This window comes from Nicotiana tabacum, chromosome 16 (assembly GCF_000715075.1).
Source record: "Nicotiana tabacum cultivar K326 chromosome 16, ASM71507v2, whole genome shotgun sequence".
NCBI lineage: Eukaryota > Viridiplantae > Streptophyta > Magnoliopsida > Solanales > Solanaceae > Nicotiana > Nicotiana tabacum.
This window is the reverse complement of record NC_134095.1, coordinates 170,415,663-170,432,121: the sequence shown is the minus strand read 5'-3', so window position 1 is coordinate 170,432,121 and position 16,459 is coordinate 170,415,663.

The window sequence follows — 16,459 nt, the reverse complement described above, 5'->3', positions numbered from 1 at the left end:
TATTTAAATTGACGGTATTAAATAAGAAAAGTATATGTATTTAGCCGTTCAAGAAAATTATAACTGAAAAAATCTATATTTTTGTATATATATATATATGTATTTTTGGTTAATGAATGCAATTAGTTTCGGCCGACTGACCACTTTTTTGTGTTGCACATTAAATAATGCTTGTGTCTAAGATATATCCCACATAAAGTATATTGAAATATGCGTATTATTTTGTGAGGGATAAAAAGTGAAATAAAGATATATATATTAGCTATACATAAAAAAGAGTAACTAAATAAAGGAATTCAAAGAATTAATTCCTATATAACAATCCTTTCATTATTGTTCACTGCATAAAAATAATCTTGCATTATAATTCTTATACTTAGTCTCTAAACTAAACGATCCCTAGTATTTTTTTATTAGAGAAGGAATGGAAGTATAACTCTCTTAATTAATAAATAAATAAACTAAAGATACCATTTAGATCTCTTTGCTTCATGGAAGCACGTACAACGGAAAACCACGAAACAACAACATTTAAATTTCCTTCTGATTTCTTCAAATTTTAATTATTTTACTTTCTTTTATACTTAATTTTGTCCCAAATATTAGATAATATCAGCAGTTTACAAAATGTTTAGCTGTAAGTTGTAATAAAGAAATGCCTAGTCTTATATTTTAAAAAAAGAGTTCAGATGATAGTAGCATAAAGTCAAACACATCTTATATTTTTTTTAATCTCAGATCTACTAATTCTTTTTCTCTTATGATTCACTTTACTCTTATTTTAAATTTTTCTTTAATTTCTAGCCAGATGATCATGGACCAGATTCCTTTGATGAATATGGCAAGAAAGCCATGATTTGATTTTATTTTATTTTTTTTCGTAAAACTTAATGTAGCATGTTGACATTGTTTGCCTCAGTTTCAGTGGTAGAGCTATAATTTTCACTACTGGTTAAAATATAAAGAAATAACAAATGAAAAAGCCAAGCGATTGAATATATAGCATAAATATATAACGGGTAGCCGGTGCACAAAGTATCATGCATTTACGCAAGGTTTGAGGAAGATCAAACAAGAGAATATCTCTCCTGCTAGATCTTATACTTATTCAGTTTTATCGCAAAAATGTGTTGGCAATATATAATGTAAAATGAGATTATACCAACGTGGATTATCTTTTAGGGGCCAAAAGAGAAGATATATATTAAGGCTCTGTTACCGATGGATCAAGATATGTTGCCGGCTTATTAGGGTTGTTCATTCGGATCGGATATCTGAAATCCGAACCGATCCATTCAATTTTGAATTTCGGATTGGATCAGATTTCAGATTATGTTTATTAAAATTTCGGATTTCGGATTGGTATATTTTAATCTAATCCAATCCGAAATCCGAAATTATTAGGACATGTATAAATACTACACTTTAATTTATATCAACCTCCAAGTTATTACTTTTACAATTGCTAGATTTAGCTATATTGGCAATATAGTACTCTCATAATTGCATAAACATGAATTTTTCTTAATGTATTGCCTCTTTTACAAAGAAAATATACATATTAGTTTAACTTTGAGGCATAATAATACGATCCGATATCCGATCCGATCCAAATTTTAAAATCCGATCCGATCCGATATAATTCGGATCGGATTCGAATTGCATTTTCTAGAATCCGAAATCCGAAATTCGAATCCAAAATATGTTAAATCCGATCCGATCCGATCCGTGCACAGCCCTCATGTCAAAGGGGCTGTTGTTAGATATACCAAAGATGTCCTTACTCTAAACGGGATTCTTGAAATGCTAAAATTAATTCTTATGGTCCTTAACCACCCTTCCTTCTTCACTTTTTAATTTCTTCAAAAATTTAAGCTACTTACACGGAAATATAATTAATATTGCTTAAATAAGGAAATAAGGATATATACGAGAACATTACTTTATAGCATAGACCTTAATAGAAAATTGAAGTGATATATGTAATTAAGTATGAGTTCAATAAATTGTTTATTTTAGAAATATAATAATATATATGGAAAAGACAAAATTATTTCCAACATCGACAAAATCGACTAACCACCAAAGATAATTCTGTCATTATTAGTCACCGAATTATATTACAATCTTTACATTAAAATCATTGCGTAACTAGCATGTGAATTAGGGGTGTACAAAGGAAACCGACAAACCGCACTAATTTGATAATCCGAGTCAAACCGAGAAAAAAAAACTGACTATGGTGTGGTTTGATTTGGTTTAGTGTTGGAAAAAAACCCGACCATAATTGGTTTGGTTTGGTTTTAACTAAAGAAAGTCAAACCGAAATCAAACCAACCCGACATTACATATATAGAAATTTTAGATATATTTAATATATAAATATACTTATTGTGATGTAATTTATAAATATTTCTTAAAAAAATTCATAATTTTATCTTTTAAGGTATTATTTCAAGGTTGGACTTAGAACTTTTGAATGTTCCAATAAGTTTTATAGTCATTAACATTAGTAAATTAAATAATGTGTTAACAAAAGCCCAAACCAAAATCAAATCAATACTAATGCTAACAAAAGACATTCAATACAATACTACAAACGGGAATGTATTGAATATCTATTTTTTGTTTTGCAATAATTTAGATAAAAATGCATAACCTATTATTATTTTTTCTTTAGCGTTTGGTCATGTAATTAAAACTCTCTTATTAGTCTACTTATTTTAGCATGACTTAGTACTTTTAGATTATGTTTATTTTTATTATGGCTTTTTAATTAGCAATATTTATATTACATAATTTTATTGTCTTTATTGTTGAATATTTTAGGATAATGCCATGACACATCTTATATTTTGTATTATTTTCTTGGAAAATAATTTATATAGTTGTATCTTAATAGGACTAAAGAAATATTTTGAGCACAATTTATATGTTTTGTTCTACGAAGATTTTATCAGGAAAAAAACCCCGAAAAAATCCGAATAACCCGAAAACCCGAGAAAATTCGAGAAAAACCGAGAGTGAAAAACTCGAGTTTTATTGGTTTGGTTTGGTCTTTAGATTTAATAACCCGACACAATATATAATAAAATGAATCTAGAGAGTTTAAATTCTAGATTCGATGTGCCAAAATAGTACTACCAATTTAATGGTGCTAGCTAGGAATAGGATTGACAAAAGAATCCCATGCTAGGTTCGCCTGTAGGCTAATTCATAACGGTATATTTTTTATAAATTTTTAAATGTCTTGTCTATTTATTTTAATTGTATAAAATTTTATTTTTAGGTCAAATTTTAAAAAAATTAACTAAAATTTTATTATTTTTGGCCAAATAAAATATTTAGCCTAAATAATGTAGTTATATCTAAGTTTTATTATAAATTTTATTCGAAAAAAATTATCTAAAAAGTAATATTCTTAAAAGGGTAAAAAATATTTTATTTTTCAAAAAAATGTCACATAGACAGAAAAATTCACGTGGCAGACGAGTGCACACACACTTTTTAAAAATTCTTTTTAAACTTCATCCATTGGTTGCACATTAATTTGCTATTTATGCTTCAACAAATTCTTTGATAGCTACAAATTTTGGACCTTTATTTCAAAAATGGAAATTGGTGATCTATCTTTTTCCTGAAGGGTGAGGCAGCCAAATCAATAGCTTTAGGCCCCTAATTTATTGAGATCACTAGAAGATGAGAATTTAAAAAATGCCTCAACCTCGATAAAAATATAATAGTCACTCTGATATTGAGATTTTAAACTTATTTTTTCAATCAAAAGTGTTAAAAAAATACTACAATTAGAAGACAATACTCTATCAATTACTCGATCAGATAACAAGACCTGATTTTTTCTCAAATATCTATATTACGCATAGAATAACATTCCTACAACAATTATATTTGCGGAAAAAAGTTTGTCTAAATTAAAATCGATAAAATTTTACCTACAATTAACGTCTTAATAGAGATTAAAAGGATTAGTGATATAATCAGTTGTAAAAGAACTAATAGAATAAGTTACTAATAAAATTATTAGTAACTTTGCATTTCAAGAAATTAGGAAAATAGACTTCAAATGAAAATCTAAAGAAAATATTTTGGTAAAAAAAGAATTAAGACATCTTATCAAGATTTGGCTTTAGACCACCAATAATGTTGAGCCGCCCCTGAATAAAGCACATGAAGTATGTTTTAAGCATTTTTGTTTCCAAATAATTTTTCCATTCTAGATCTTGTTCATTCAGACAAGAGGGGTTGCTCTGATGGTAAGCAACCCCCACTTCCAATCGAGAGGTTGTGAGTTCGAGTCTCCCCAAGAGCAAGGTGGGAAGTTCTTGGAGGGAAGGATGTCGGGGGTCTATTTGGAAACAGTCTCTCTACCCTAGGGTAGGGGTAAGGTCTGCGTACACACTACCCTCCCCAAACCCCACTAAGTGAGATTATACTGGGTTGTTGTTGTTGTTGTATTCTCGTGGATTATCTTTCAGGAGCCAAAATATAAGATATATATTAACCAATGGATCAAGATATAGTCCCTGGTTATCATGCTAATGGCGTTGTTGTTAGATATGCCAAAGATGTCCTGACTCTAAACGAGATTCTTAAAATGCTAAAAATAATTCTTATGGTCCTCAACCACCCTTCCTTCTCCGCCTTTTTCTTCAAAAACTTAAGCTACTTATATTGAAGTAAATGTCATATAATGTTATTTAAATGAGGAAGTAAGGATACGACGACATTACTTTATATGATAGATCTCAATAGAAAATTGAAGAGATATATGTAATTAAGTATCAATTCAATAAATTATTTATTATAAAGATATAATAATATATATATGGAAAAGGTAAAATTATTTTCCAGCATTGACGAAACTGATTGTATAAATATTTTTAACCACCGAAGATAATTCTTTCATTATTAATCTCCAAATTACAATTTTTACATCAAAATTATTGCATAACTAGCATGTAAACCATAAAAGTTAAACTTTATGCATGGAAACTGGAATCACCTCTAAAAAATGAATATTAGAATGATTTTCGGCATTTTATATCATTTCCCGTACTTGATATTTAATTTTTATTGCAGTTGCAGGTGATAATTCATCTTTTATAATTTCAATTTTTTTGGTTGATTCGCTTTTGATCAGCCAATTACGTTATTCTACTGGAAAATGAAATTATATTAATTAAAGTAGTGGTGACTGTCCACCATGTATCAAAACTGAGTCCAAATGGATTCTCAAATCCCCAAATTTTTATTTTTTACAATATAGTAAAAAGAATCCCAAAATTCTCGTCCAAATTTTATAATTTAGGTGTAATAATCCACGAAAATAAAATATAATATGTATCATTATATGTATCATTATAGTTTGTTTGGCCAAATTTTTTCAATTTTAAAAGTATTTTTTTTCAAAAAAAAATATACTCGTTCGCTCTCTGTTCAACAAAGGCCATCGATATTCCCATTTTTTTTCAAAGTTGAAGTATTTGGCCAAACTTTTAGAAGAAAAAAAAAATTGAGTAGAAGAGAAGCAGTTTTGGAGAAGTAGAAAAAAAAGTATTTTCTCTCCAAAAAATACTTTTTTGAAAAGCATTTTTAAAAAAGATATACTTAGAAGCACTTTTAAAAGCTTAGCCAAACACTAATTGTTGCTCAGAATTGCTTTTCAAATTAATTATTCAAACACAAATTATTTCTTACCAAAAATACTTTAACAAAAAATAATTCTCAAAATAAGCTGATTTTTAAAACTTTTTCATTTTCCTTTTTTATTTTATAAATAAATAAACCATTGGCTTTCTTTTTCTTAAAAAGTTCCACCATATCTGTGATTTTAGGTAAAAATTAGCAATTTTTCTTAAAAAGTTATAATATTAGCAATTTTTGCTTTTCCAAAAGCCATGGCCTTTGCCAGGATTATTGTTAATACTAGGGTTTAGCTTCAACCTATGTTCTTAAGCCTCCCTAAAGTGAACATTAATAGTGAAAAATTAAAGGAAGAAGATGAGGGTAGATATGTAACTCTAAAGTATTTTTTTTAAAGTTAAGGACACGTGTCACGACTCTAGTAGTGCATTATATACACTTAAAAGGTTTGGTGTGTAAAAAACTTAGAGCTCGTTTGGACATAAGAATTTTTTTACTTTTTTTCAAAATCAGTGTTTGACCATTAAATTTTCAATTTTCGCTTGAAGATGAATTTTGGAATTTTTTAAAATTTTAAAAACTCCAAAAAGCTTTTTTTCAAAAATTTTACTCAGATTCACTCATAAAACTTCAAAAACAACCCAAAATTATATTTATATCCAAACACAACTCTAATTTTCAAATACAATTTTACTTTAAAAAATAATTCACATTTTTTTTTGAAATTTTAGAATTCTTATATCCAAATGCCCACTTAATATGGCTACAAGCTCTTAGAGTAAACTATGTATTCAGTCTAATTAAGTTAAGCAATAATACTACGTATTTACATCACAATTTTGACCTTTTCTATTGTGGTGTAAATTCAAATAGAACAAACCAAAACCAAAAAGAAAATTTAAACCGGCCGAATTAATTATACGTTATTTTTGGTATAGTATTTAAAAAAACAAAATACCAAAAGTCAAATAAGATTTTTTTTTTTCTTTCAAAATCATACCTGGTTTTTTATTCAATTTATTATGTATCTTACTTTCCTTATTTTTGAAGTATATCCTACTTAAAAGTAGTAGCAACTTTATATTAATTTTCAGTGAATATTGCACGAGTTTGATTAAATTTTAAATAATATGCACAAAGAGAGAGTGACGCGATTTCCACTTCGTACGTTTTTTTGGTGGGAGGGCTGATGCATCCACTACTGAAAATCATAGTAATGAGAAGTAAACAAAAATGCACCTGGAGAAAAGGGAGTTCGCATCGGACAGTGACGAAGTCAGTAATTTTAATAAAGAATTTAAGAAAAATACAAGAGTGTCATTTATGATTTGAATTTGTAATTTAAAAATAATTTTTGAACTATATTGTCCTCTATATATACTAAGTGCTTTCTTTATAGCAGAGACATTCAATAATTTATATATACAAAAGATCTTAATTTTCTTTATTTAAATATATATTTTCTCAACAAGGGGAATCAATTGAATCCTTTGCAAACACTTGGCTTCGCGCTGAGTGGTGGGGTTTGAATCTTTACTGTTAAACCGAGATTTCCTACGTAGACTAGTCTTTGGTCATAAGTCGAGCTATGATAAATAGAAATAGAAGGTAATACGATACCAATAAGGGGTGTGGTGAACCGAGGCGAACCCAGAATTCGACGGTCGCGAGAACATTATGACACTCAATATAAATTTGTCACGGTTCATAATAACTGGTACGAGGGGCATATGCTAATATTTGACTATTTTTTGAATACATTTATATGTATATATGGGTTTTGCCAAAGTTTCCAGGTGCCGATGACCTCTCAACTTAACATGTGCGTCCGCCTCTGGTGATGAATAGTTGAGATTCCTCCAACTTTAAGTAAAAACTTCGAGTTCAAGTCATAAAAATTGAGAATATTCTTGATAGAAAGAGTTTTACCTCTCTTAGTTAGCCTACGGCCTACTTGATAGCAACATTTGGATTAATCGAACTACTGAGTTTCGAGGGGTTGATCTGATGGTAAGCAACCCCCACTTCCAACCGAGAGGTTGTGAGTTCGAGTCTCCCCAAGAGCAAGGTGGGAAGTTCTTGGAGGGAAGGATGTCGGGAGTCTATTTGGAAACAGTCTCTCTACCTTAGGGTAGGGGTAAGGTCTGCGTACACACTACCCTCCCCAGACCCCACTAAATGGGATTATACTGGATTGTTGTTGTTGTTGAACTACTGAGTTTCGAATTATCGAATGATTAAAGAGAAAAAAATAGATAATATGGAAGTACTACGTTTTACTATGAGAAATTAAATTATATTCTGAAGTACCATGACAAGAAATTCTCTAATTGCCTTAATCATTTAATGGCTAGTTGTAACACTTTATAGTAATTAGGTTTAACTTTTTTCACACTAATTTTTTTTAGACAAGATAAAGTAAGTTTCATCTTTTAGACACACTAACAATTTAAAAGTTCATTCAAATACAAAAATTAATCTATGTTTTTATCCTGATACTTATAAATCAGCTATAGTAGATAGAGTCCTTGGGATTTTCAAAAGTATTATATGGATATAGAATCAAATTAATTATATAATTAGGGAGCCAAAATCAATAATAGTGATGTAGATGTGGAATCCACTACCACTAATCATGGCTCTTTTTTTCCTTTTTTTTTTTTGAATTTTAGGAAAAAGGAGACATCACTTTATTCTAAGATAATACCACCGTTGATAATGACTTTTCTAAAATTCAGAATTTCTTTAATATGATGGTAAGTCAATTTCAGTGGCGGATCCACGATTTTATGTTCGTGGGTATTTAATTTTTCTTGATATGTAGTAACTATTTAATTTTTTGGTTGGTAGGTGCTTTCTTTTCCTTTTATATCAAATGCCTCAAATTTCTTATATAACAATACCTATGTCGTGTAAAGTTTAATGGGTGCTGAAGCACCTAAATTTAGTACGTAGCTCCGCCCCTGTCAGTTTACACTGCAGATATTTTTTAGGACAATATTTTTTGGTGGTTGGTCGGCGAGTAAAAAAATATTTTTTTATATATAATTTATATTAAGGTTAAAGGCCGTGAGTTTTGGAGTAACATTAAAGTCGTTTTCGTATGATCAATAGGTCACATGTACGAGACGTGGAAGCAGCTACTAACGCTTGTATTAAAATAGGTTGCACATCACACCCCTTAGAGTGCGACCTTTCTCCGGACCATTCGTAAATACTACATATTTTGTACACCGAATTACCCTTTTTAAATTTATACTAAGGTTAATAGCAAGTTATACTAGAGAATCAGAGAGTGTTTTTTGATACTAAGAATTAATGATAATGTGTAACTGTTAGTTGGAGCAAATATTTTCTTGAAAAATGACTTTCGTCCTACTAAAATAGCTGCTCCATACTTTTTTTTTTTTTTTTTTGTCTTCTGCAAATTGATGTCCATTAACGTATTGTCTCTTTTTTCCCGCGTCAAAAACTATTTATATTCGGTAGCTGAAAAACTTTATAAAATTTGTATAATTTTTATATATAACATACAGAATATATATATATCGGTTATTATTTTCAAAGCGGCTATACAGTGTCATTTTCCCAACTAGTTTCCTGGAAAATCCAAAATGATGCTAGTTTTTAACCAATATTGTCCCTTATCTTTACGGGTAGGTCTATTTTGATCCCTCAAATATAACCATGAGCATATTTAGTCACTTAAATATGCTAAAATATAGCACATTTAGTCTCTTATCTTTGAAGGTAGGACTATTTTGATCCCTCAAATATAACCCTAAGCATATTTAGTCCCTAAGTATGCTAAAGTGGAGCACTTTTAGTCTCACTGACAAAATCTGTCCAAGATCAATTACGGGGTTAGTTTCGGCACTCACCGTCTTTTTAATTTACTTATCGAAAATATTTTATAAACCAACACACATTAATAGTACAGAGCTGATAAATTTAAAATTTTAACGCTGAAACTTTTACTTTTAAAAATTTCGATTGATTTTTCCAAAAAGAAAAGTTAAAATTTGAAAGAAAAAAAAAACAGAGCTGCCAAGATCACTTCTAGACATATTATTGAAGCAAACGAATAATCAGATTGTATTCTCACTTTTAGCCTACGGCAAAAACTATTTACATCTTGTAGCCGACAAAGTATATAAAATTTGTACAACTTTGTATATTAACATACAAAATGTATATATTTACAAAATAAGACACAAATTTTATACATTTTCAAGGTCAAAATTTTAGAAGACATTATCTAAAAATGAGGAATTAAAGTGATAATTTGCGTTATCCAATAAAAGGAGAGGAAACATTTTGCTTCAGAGCTGAAGATTTGCTTCATGAATCAGAGTTGGTTAACACCGTTAGTTTTTGAACACATTCTATCAGTAAAACTAAAGGTGCTCCACCTTAGTATACTTAAGAGACTAAATATGCTCAGGGTTATATTTGAGGGACCAAAATAGACCTACCATCAAAGATAAGGGACTAAAGATACTCCACTTTAGCATACTTAAATGACTAAATATGCTCAAAATTATATTTGAAGAGCCAAAATAGACCTACCCTCAAAGATAAGAGACAATATTGGCCAAATACTCTAGTTCAATCTCTCATTATCATCCCTTAGCAAGCATTCGTTGTCTTTTGTCACTCAAGTTAGCTATCCATACCGTAATCGTAGTATGGAAGATTTTCTTTATTGACCACGCACTCACCTCTAGCTGTAATCACTCCCTCAAGCGAGCGTACCAGCACGCCTACCAACTAGAATGATAAAGTAGTGGATTCGCATCAACATAGATATTTCTGCAGCTTGTAATGGTCTCAGCAGCACAGCCCATAACAATTGGCTTTATATATGTTAATTTTCTTGGAAATGACATGATCAGTTGAAAGTTTAAAGTAAGGACGGGGCTATACATATATAGAAACAAATTAATAAATAAAAAGGCAGTCCGATACACTAAGCTCTTATTATGCGCAGGGATCGAGGAAGGGCCAGACCACAAGGGTCTATTGTACGCAGCCTTACTCTAGAGAAGTTTTATTTTGTGTCTCATACAACTAACACTAGTTGTATGAGACTCATTTTTGTCTCACAAATTTGTGGACCCCAATTTTATACTTCTGGGTCCACAAAAATCTAGGCCCACAAAATTGTGAAACAAAAATGTTGTCTCATACAACTAGTGTTAGTTGTATGAGACACAAAATAAAATTTTCCGAGTTTCTAATAGTGGTCCATAATTTGATTTGTAGTTGTCAATCAAATCAAATTTTATTTGAAGACTCAACCATTTTTATCCAACCAAAAAAGAAGAAAAGAGAATGTGATTTTAAACATCAGCAGCTAGCAGTAAGCCAATTCAACATAAAATTTTGAAGTCATGACAAGAATTTTCTAAATCGGTTGGAAAAAGAAATGCTAAGCATTCATAAAAACCTCTACTATCATAACAAAAGATCTTAGTTTTTAAAGTGAGTCACACAATTTCTAACATTATATTTGTATCAAAGCAGATAAGAAATTCGGCTAAAATCGACCGCGGCTGATCGATCGATTTCAATCGGTCCAAATCTTAGTTTTTTAATTTATTTTTTACGAAATCGACCAACTTTGGTCGATTTTCAGTAGATTTTTTCTTTTTGGTCGTTTGTGGAATTTAATTGACCGACCAAAATCTATCGGAAAATATCGATCGGAGTCGGCGGACTGGCTCTACCGACCACACAATTACCGACTGTTATGAAGCGGTCGGTTTTCGGTTGATTTTTGCCAATTACCGACCAATAGGTTACGCGTTCAAGCCGCGAAATCAGTCATTAATGCTTGTATTAAAATATGTTGTCTACATCACACTCCTTGGGTGCGGTCCTTTCGTGGACCCTTCGTGAACGTTAAATATTTTATGCACCGAATTACCCTTTTTAAATTTATACTAAGGTTAATAGCAAGTAATACTAGACAATCGGAGAGTGTGTTTTGATACTCAGAATTAATAATAATGTGTAATTGTTAGGAGAGCAAATATTTTCTTGAAAAATGACTTTCGTCCTACTAAAATAGCTGCTCCTTCCTCTTCTTGTTTTTGTCTTCTGCAAATTGATGTCCATTAACTTTTTTCCTGGAAGTCCAATATGATGTACTCCAATTTATGTTGCGTGGACTCTCCAAAATGATGTTGCATCCCTATCGGACTCTTTAAAATGATGCTGCATTCGTGTCGGATCCTCCAAAAATACACTATTTTTGGAAAATTCGACACGCACCCGACAACATTTTCGAAAAGTCCGAGCAACATGGGGTCCAATCCCTCGTTATCATCCCTTAAAGTGGTGGATTTGCATCAACTTACATATTTCTGCAGCTTGAAATGGCCTCAGCAGCACAGCCCATAATAATTGGATTTATATATGTTAAGTTTCTTGGAAATGACATTATCAGTTGAAAGTTAAAAGTAATGACAGGGCTATACATATATAGAAATACAAATAAATATTATTTTAACTTAAAAAAAACAAGCCATTTTTGAAAAAAGTGAGCTTGATAAAGAAATGGAGGAGTTTCTAAAAGTGGTCCATAATTTGATCTGTAGATGTCAATCAAACCAAATTTTATTTGAAGACTCAACCATTTTATCCTATCAAAAAGAAGAAAAAGAGAAAATGTGATTTTAAACATCAACAGCGAGCAGTAAGCCAATTCAACATAAAATTTTGAAGTCATGACAAGAATTATCTAAATCGGTTGGAAAAGGAAATGCTAAGCATTCATAAAGATCTCTCCTATCATAACAAAAGATCTTACTTCTTGAAGTGAGGGTTAGTATTGGTGGAAAAATAGGCATGATACGTTGACTAACGATATAGTGATAAGTGATATTTGCATCAGGTTAATAAAGAAGAATAATGAGGCATGGTTAAAATACCCAAGCGATTTACGGAAGAAGGTTCCGTATACAACTGGAAAGAAGAAATAGGCTCGAGATACATGAAGGCTATAAAAGAGGAAGATTCATGAACAATTATGAATATGGAAAGAGAATCAACATTACCCCTGATTATGTACGATTGCTTATTATTACAATAACTATCACGAGTAATTTCAGTAACATACAATTAATGCAGTTAATATTAGTAACGGGTAGGAATTAAGTGAGAAAAAACTGTTACATCTTTGTATCCTCATATAAGGGTTCTTACCTTGTTTTGTACGATCATCAGAATACTCATGAATATATGTGATCAGTTTTTTACTTATATATCTTTACTTGATTGAAGATTCTTGTGCGCAATCCTTGGGAGAAAACAACAGTAATCAATAAGATTTCTTTCCTTTGTTTATTGAATGTTCAATTCCAGTTAGTTATTACTCTCTTATTTTTTGAAAATTAAAGTAAACTTGGTTCTTAGAAACTCGATTTATTTTAATATTGACTTTGACCACTATTTTTTGGTCAGACAAGGGTCACACAATTTCTAACATTATATTGTATCAAAGCAGATAATATATCCTAGTTCTAACTTTTACTGCGCTACTTATTATCTATGATAATTTTTACGTGCTTAGCCATAACCAAAAAAACCAGACTCATACGTAAAACGACATATTAAAGATATAATTAAATAAATAAAAGTATATAAATTTTCTCTAACAACTTAAACTTGATATTTTCTCTGCCTCGTAGGTCTTTGTCACCAAGATGTGATGCCTTGCATCAATTTTCAAGATTTTAACAAATTTTGTGAAGTCACTTTTTATTGCGTGCATTTTGACGAATTTTACACGATACATATTATCTCTCACCAGCACGAGCACTGAGTGCATTAGTGATGGCAAATTAAAGTTGTCGAAATGTCCTAATCCTCTTGGATATTTCTCTGTCTCTATCATTAGATCAACATCTTTTTTTTTTATTAACAGGGATCATATTATATATATCACATAATAGTAGAGTTATCATTGTTCATAGTGCCCGATAGGGCATTACCTACTTGGCTATTACAAACCAACAACATGTCTCTAAGGACATTTTTGTTTGCAAATGCTACTAGTCTAGAGCAAACGTCTTTGTTAACATGCTTAACTACATAAGTCAAGCCTTCATAGTCTGATTTTAAAACATTGGTTACAAAATCAGGAGCATAGTAGATAATATTAATATCCATACCATTGTTGCCACTCAGTGCCTCCTTAGCCAGCATGTGTGCCGGTATGTTGGCCTCCCTGAAGGTGTGTTGTATTCCTTGAACCTTCACCTGCCTTATTAACAACCTGCACTCATGAATAATGCCATTTAGTATTTTCATTCCATTATCCAAACAAGTAATGACATCGGTTGAGTCTGTTTCCACTTCTAAATTTGTGAACCCTTGTCCAATGGTAATCCGGAGGCCAGTCTTCAAGGCCATTAATTCTGCCTGAAGGGGTGTTGTTCCTGGAAGGTTCCCATGAAAGCCAACTATCCATTGGCCATTATTATCTCTGAAGACTCCACCAAATCCACAAAGAGATTGGGCTTCTTTGAAGGAACCATCAATATTGAGCTTAATAAGTCCGCTAGGGGGTTTACTCCACTTAATGTTTATTGGAATTTTTACCTTTGTAATATTTTCCTTTTTCGTTAGAAGCTTATACTCTACTGTTAAATTGATCGCACTTTTGAGGCTAGCCATGTATGTATAGTTGTTGTATAAATTGTTATTCCTGTTAATCCAAATTGTCCACATAACAAAGGAAAATAAATCTTGCCAAGCGATAGTACCATTTTTAAAAGTAGAGTTATGGTCATGTATGTGTGTTAACCAACTATTGATACCATTCCAACTGTTAGCATCGATTCCTAAGAGGGACCACAATTGTTTTACTGGCATGCATTCCAAAAATACATACCTAATAGTTTCCCTATGAGTTTTGCAATAAGAACAGATTGGATCAATGTTTATGCCAATATGGTGTAAAAAGCTTCTTGTTGGAAGCCTATTATGGTAGCATTTCCATAATAGAAATTTTAACTTGTTAGGGCAGTTCACCTCCCAAATCCACATAAAATCCTTGTAGCACTCAGTTTGTTTGCCTAAGAGGGAGTAGCATGATTTGTTAGTGAAGAGACCATTGGTGTTTAATGACCAAACAGGTGTATCATAGGTTTTAGTAGTAGGATTTGTAGCCTTTATTTTATTAATAAGACTTGGTTCGAGTACCATTGAAAGCTTAGATAACTTCCAAGTGTTATTCTTCCAGATATTCTTTATGGTTAAGGTGTCATCTTTTAGGGTAAGAGGACCCTGAATACAATGACGAAGTGAAAGAGTTTGAGTGATCCAACGACTATTCCACACGCTCAAGTTTGAAGACTTATAAGGCAACCAAATAATCCCTTTGCTACAGACTTCTCAGCCTAGTACAATACTATTCCAGATAAAGGAGCTATTTTTAATTGCTTTCCTAGTACTATAGAGGCCTAAGATCGTTTTAGCCCAGGGTGATTGAGTGTTATTAAGGAGTCTCCAAGTGAGACTAGCAAGGCTTACTAGGTTTTTCTTTTTGGCAGCATGTAAACCTAGCCCACCCTCCTTCTTATTTTGTGAGATAATGTCCCACTTTATGAGGTGAAGTTTTTTTGAGGTGTCTTTAGTACCCCATATAAAATCCCATTGAATCTTATCTATTTTACTAAGGATCTTAGTCGGTAGAAGAGTGTACTACATTAAGTGATTAGGAAGGGAGTTCAAACAAGAGGTAGCCAAAGTACATCTACCTGCCATGTTAAGGAAATTGGATTTTCAAGTACTTAATCTTGAAATCATATTATCAAGGACAAATTGAAAGTCCTTGACCCTGGGTTTAGAGCTCGTAATAGGAAAACCTAAGTATTTTCCGAAAGAATTACTAATTTTGATATTAAGGACTTGTGAGAGGTTAGGTTGAGTAATTTTAGGGCAGTGTTTAGAGGTAATTATTTTGGACTTATTCCTGTTGATAGATTGTCCTGATAGGTAACAAAAAGAGTCAAGGCAATCTTTAATGGCTCCTATTGATTTTTCATTAATCTGTGCCATTAAGGTTAGATCATCTGCAAAAAAGAGATGAGATATTTGGTGCTTATTATTGCCAATAGTAATGGGGTCCCAACAGCCTAGATCAGCTTTATGGTTAATTAGGGTGGAGAGCATCTCCATGCAAAGAATAAATAAATACAGAGACATAGGATCGCCTTGTCTAATACCTCCGTTTGGGGTAAAATAACTAGTTCTAGTGCCGTTAACCAAGATGGCTATTCTACTAGATGAGATACAGTTCATTATGAGCTTTGTAATATTCGGAGGTAATTTGAAAAATCTCAAGGCTCTACAGATAAAGGACCATTCTAGACGATCGAAGACCTTTTCCAGATCAATTTTTAAAATCATGCTATGCTTTTTACCACAATACTTGTTCATTTTAAGAATTAATTCTTGAATAATAATAGCATTGTCGCAAGCTTTCCTATTTTTTAAGAAGCTAGTTTGGAATGGGCTAATATGTTGTTCAAGAAGGGTTTCAGTCTACTTGAAATGATCTTAGTAATAATTTTATAGATAGTGCTATTGTTACACCCCATATTTTCGTACATGAAAATATGCCATAAATAAATTAATGAGAGTCCGGAAGTGAGATGTCATGTCCCGCAGTATTACATTACAGTGATGTCACGTTTCGCAGTATTAAGTTACAACGATGTTGCACCCTAAAGATTGTATGTTAAAATTTTTGTTTTTAGTTAACCGATGTAAGACTCGGGGATGA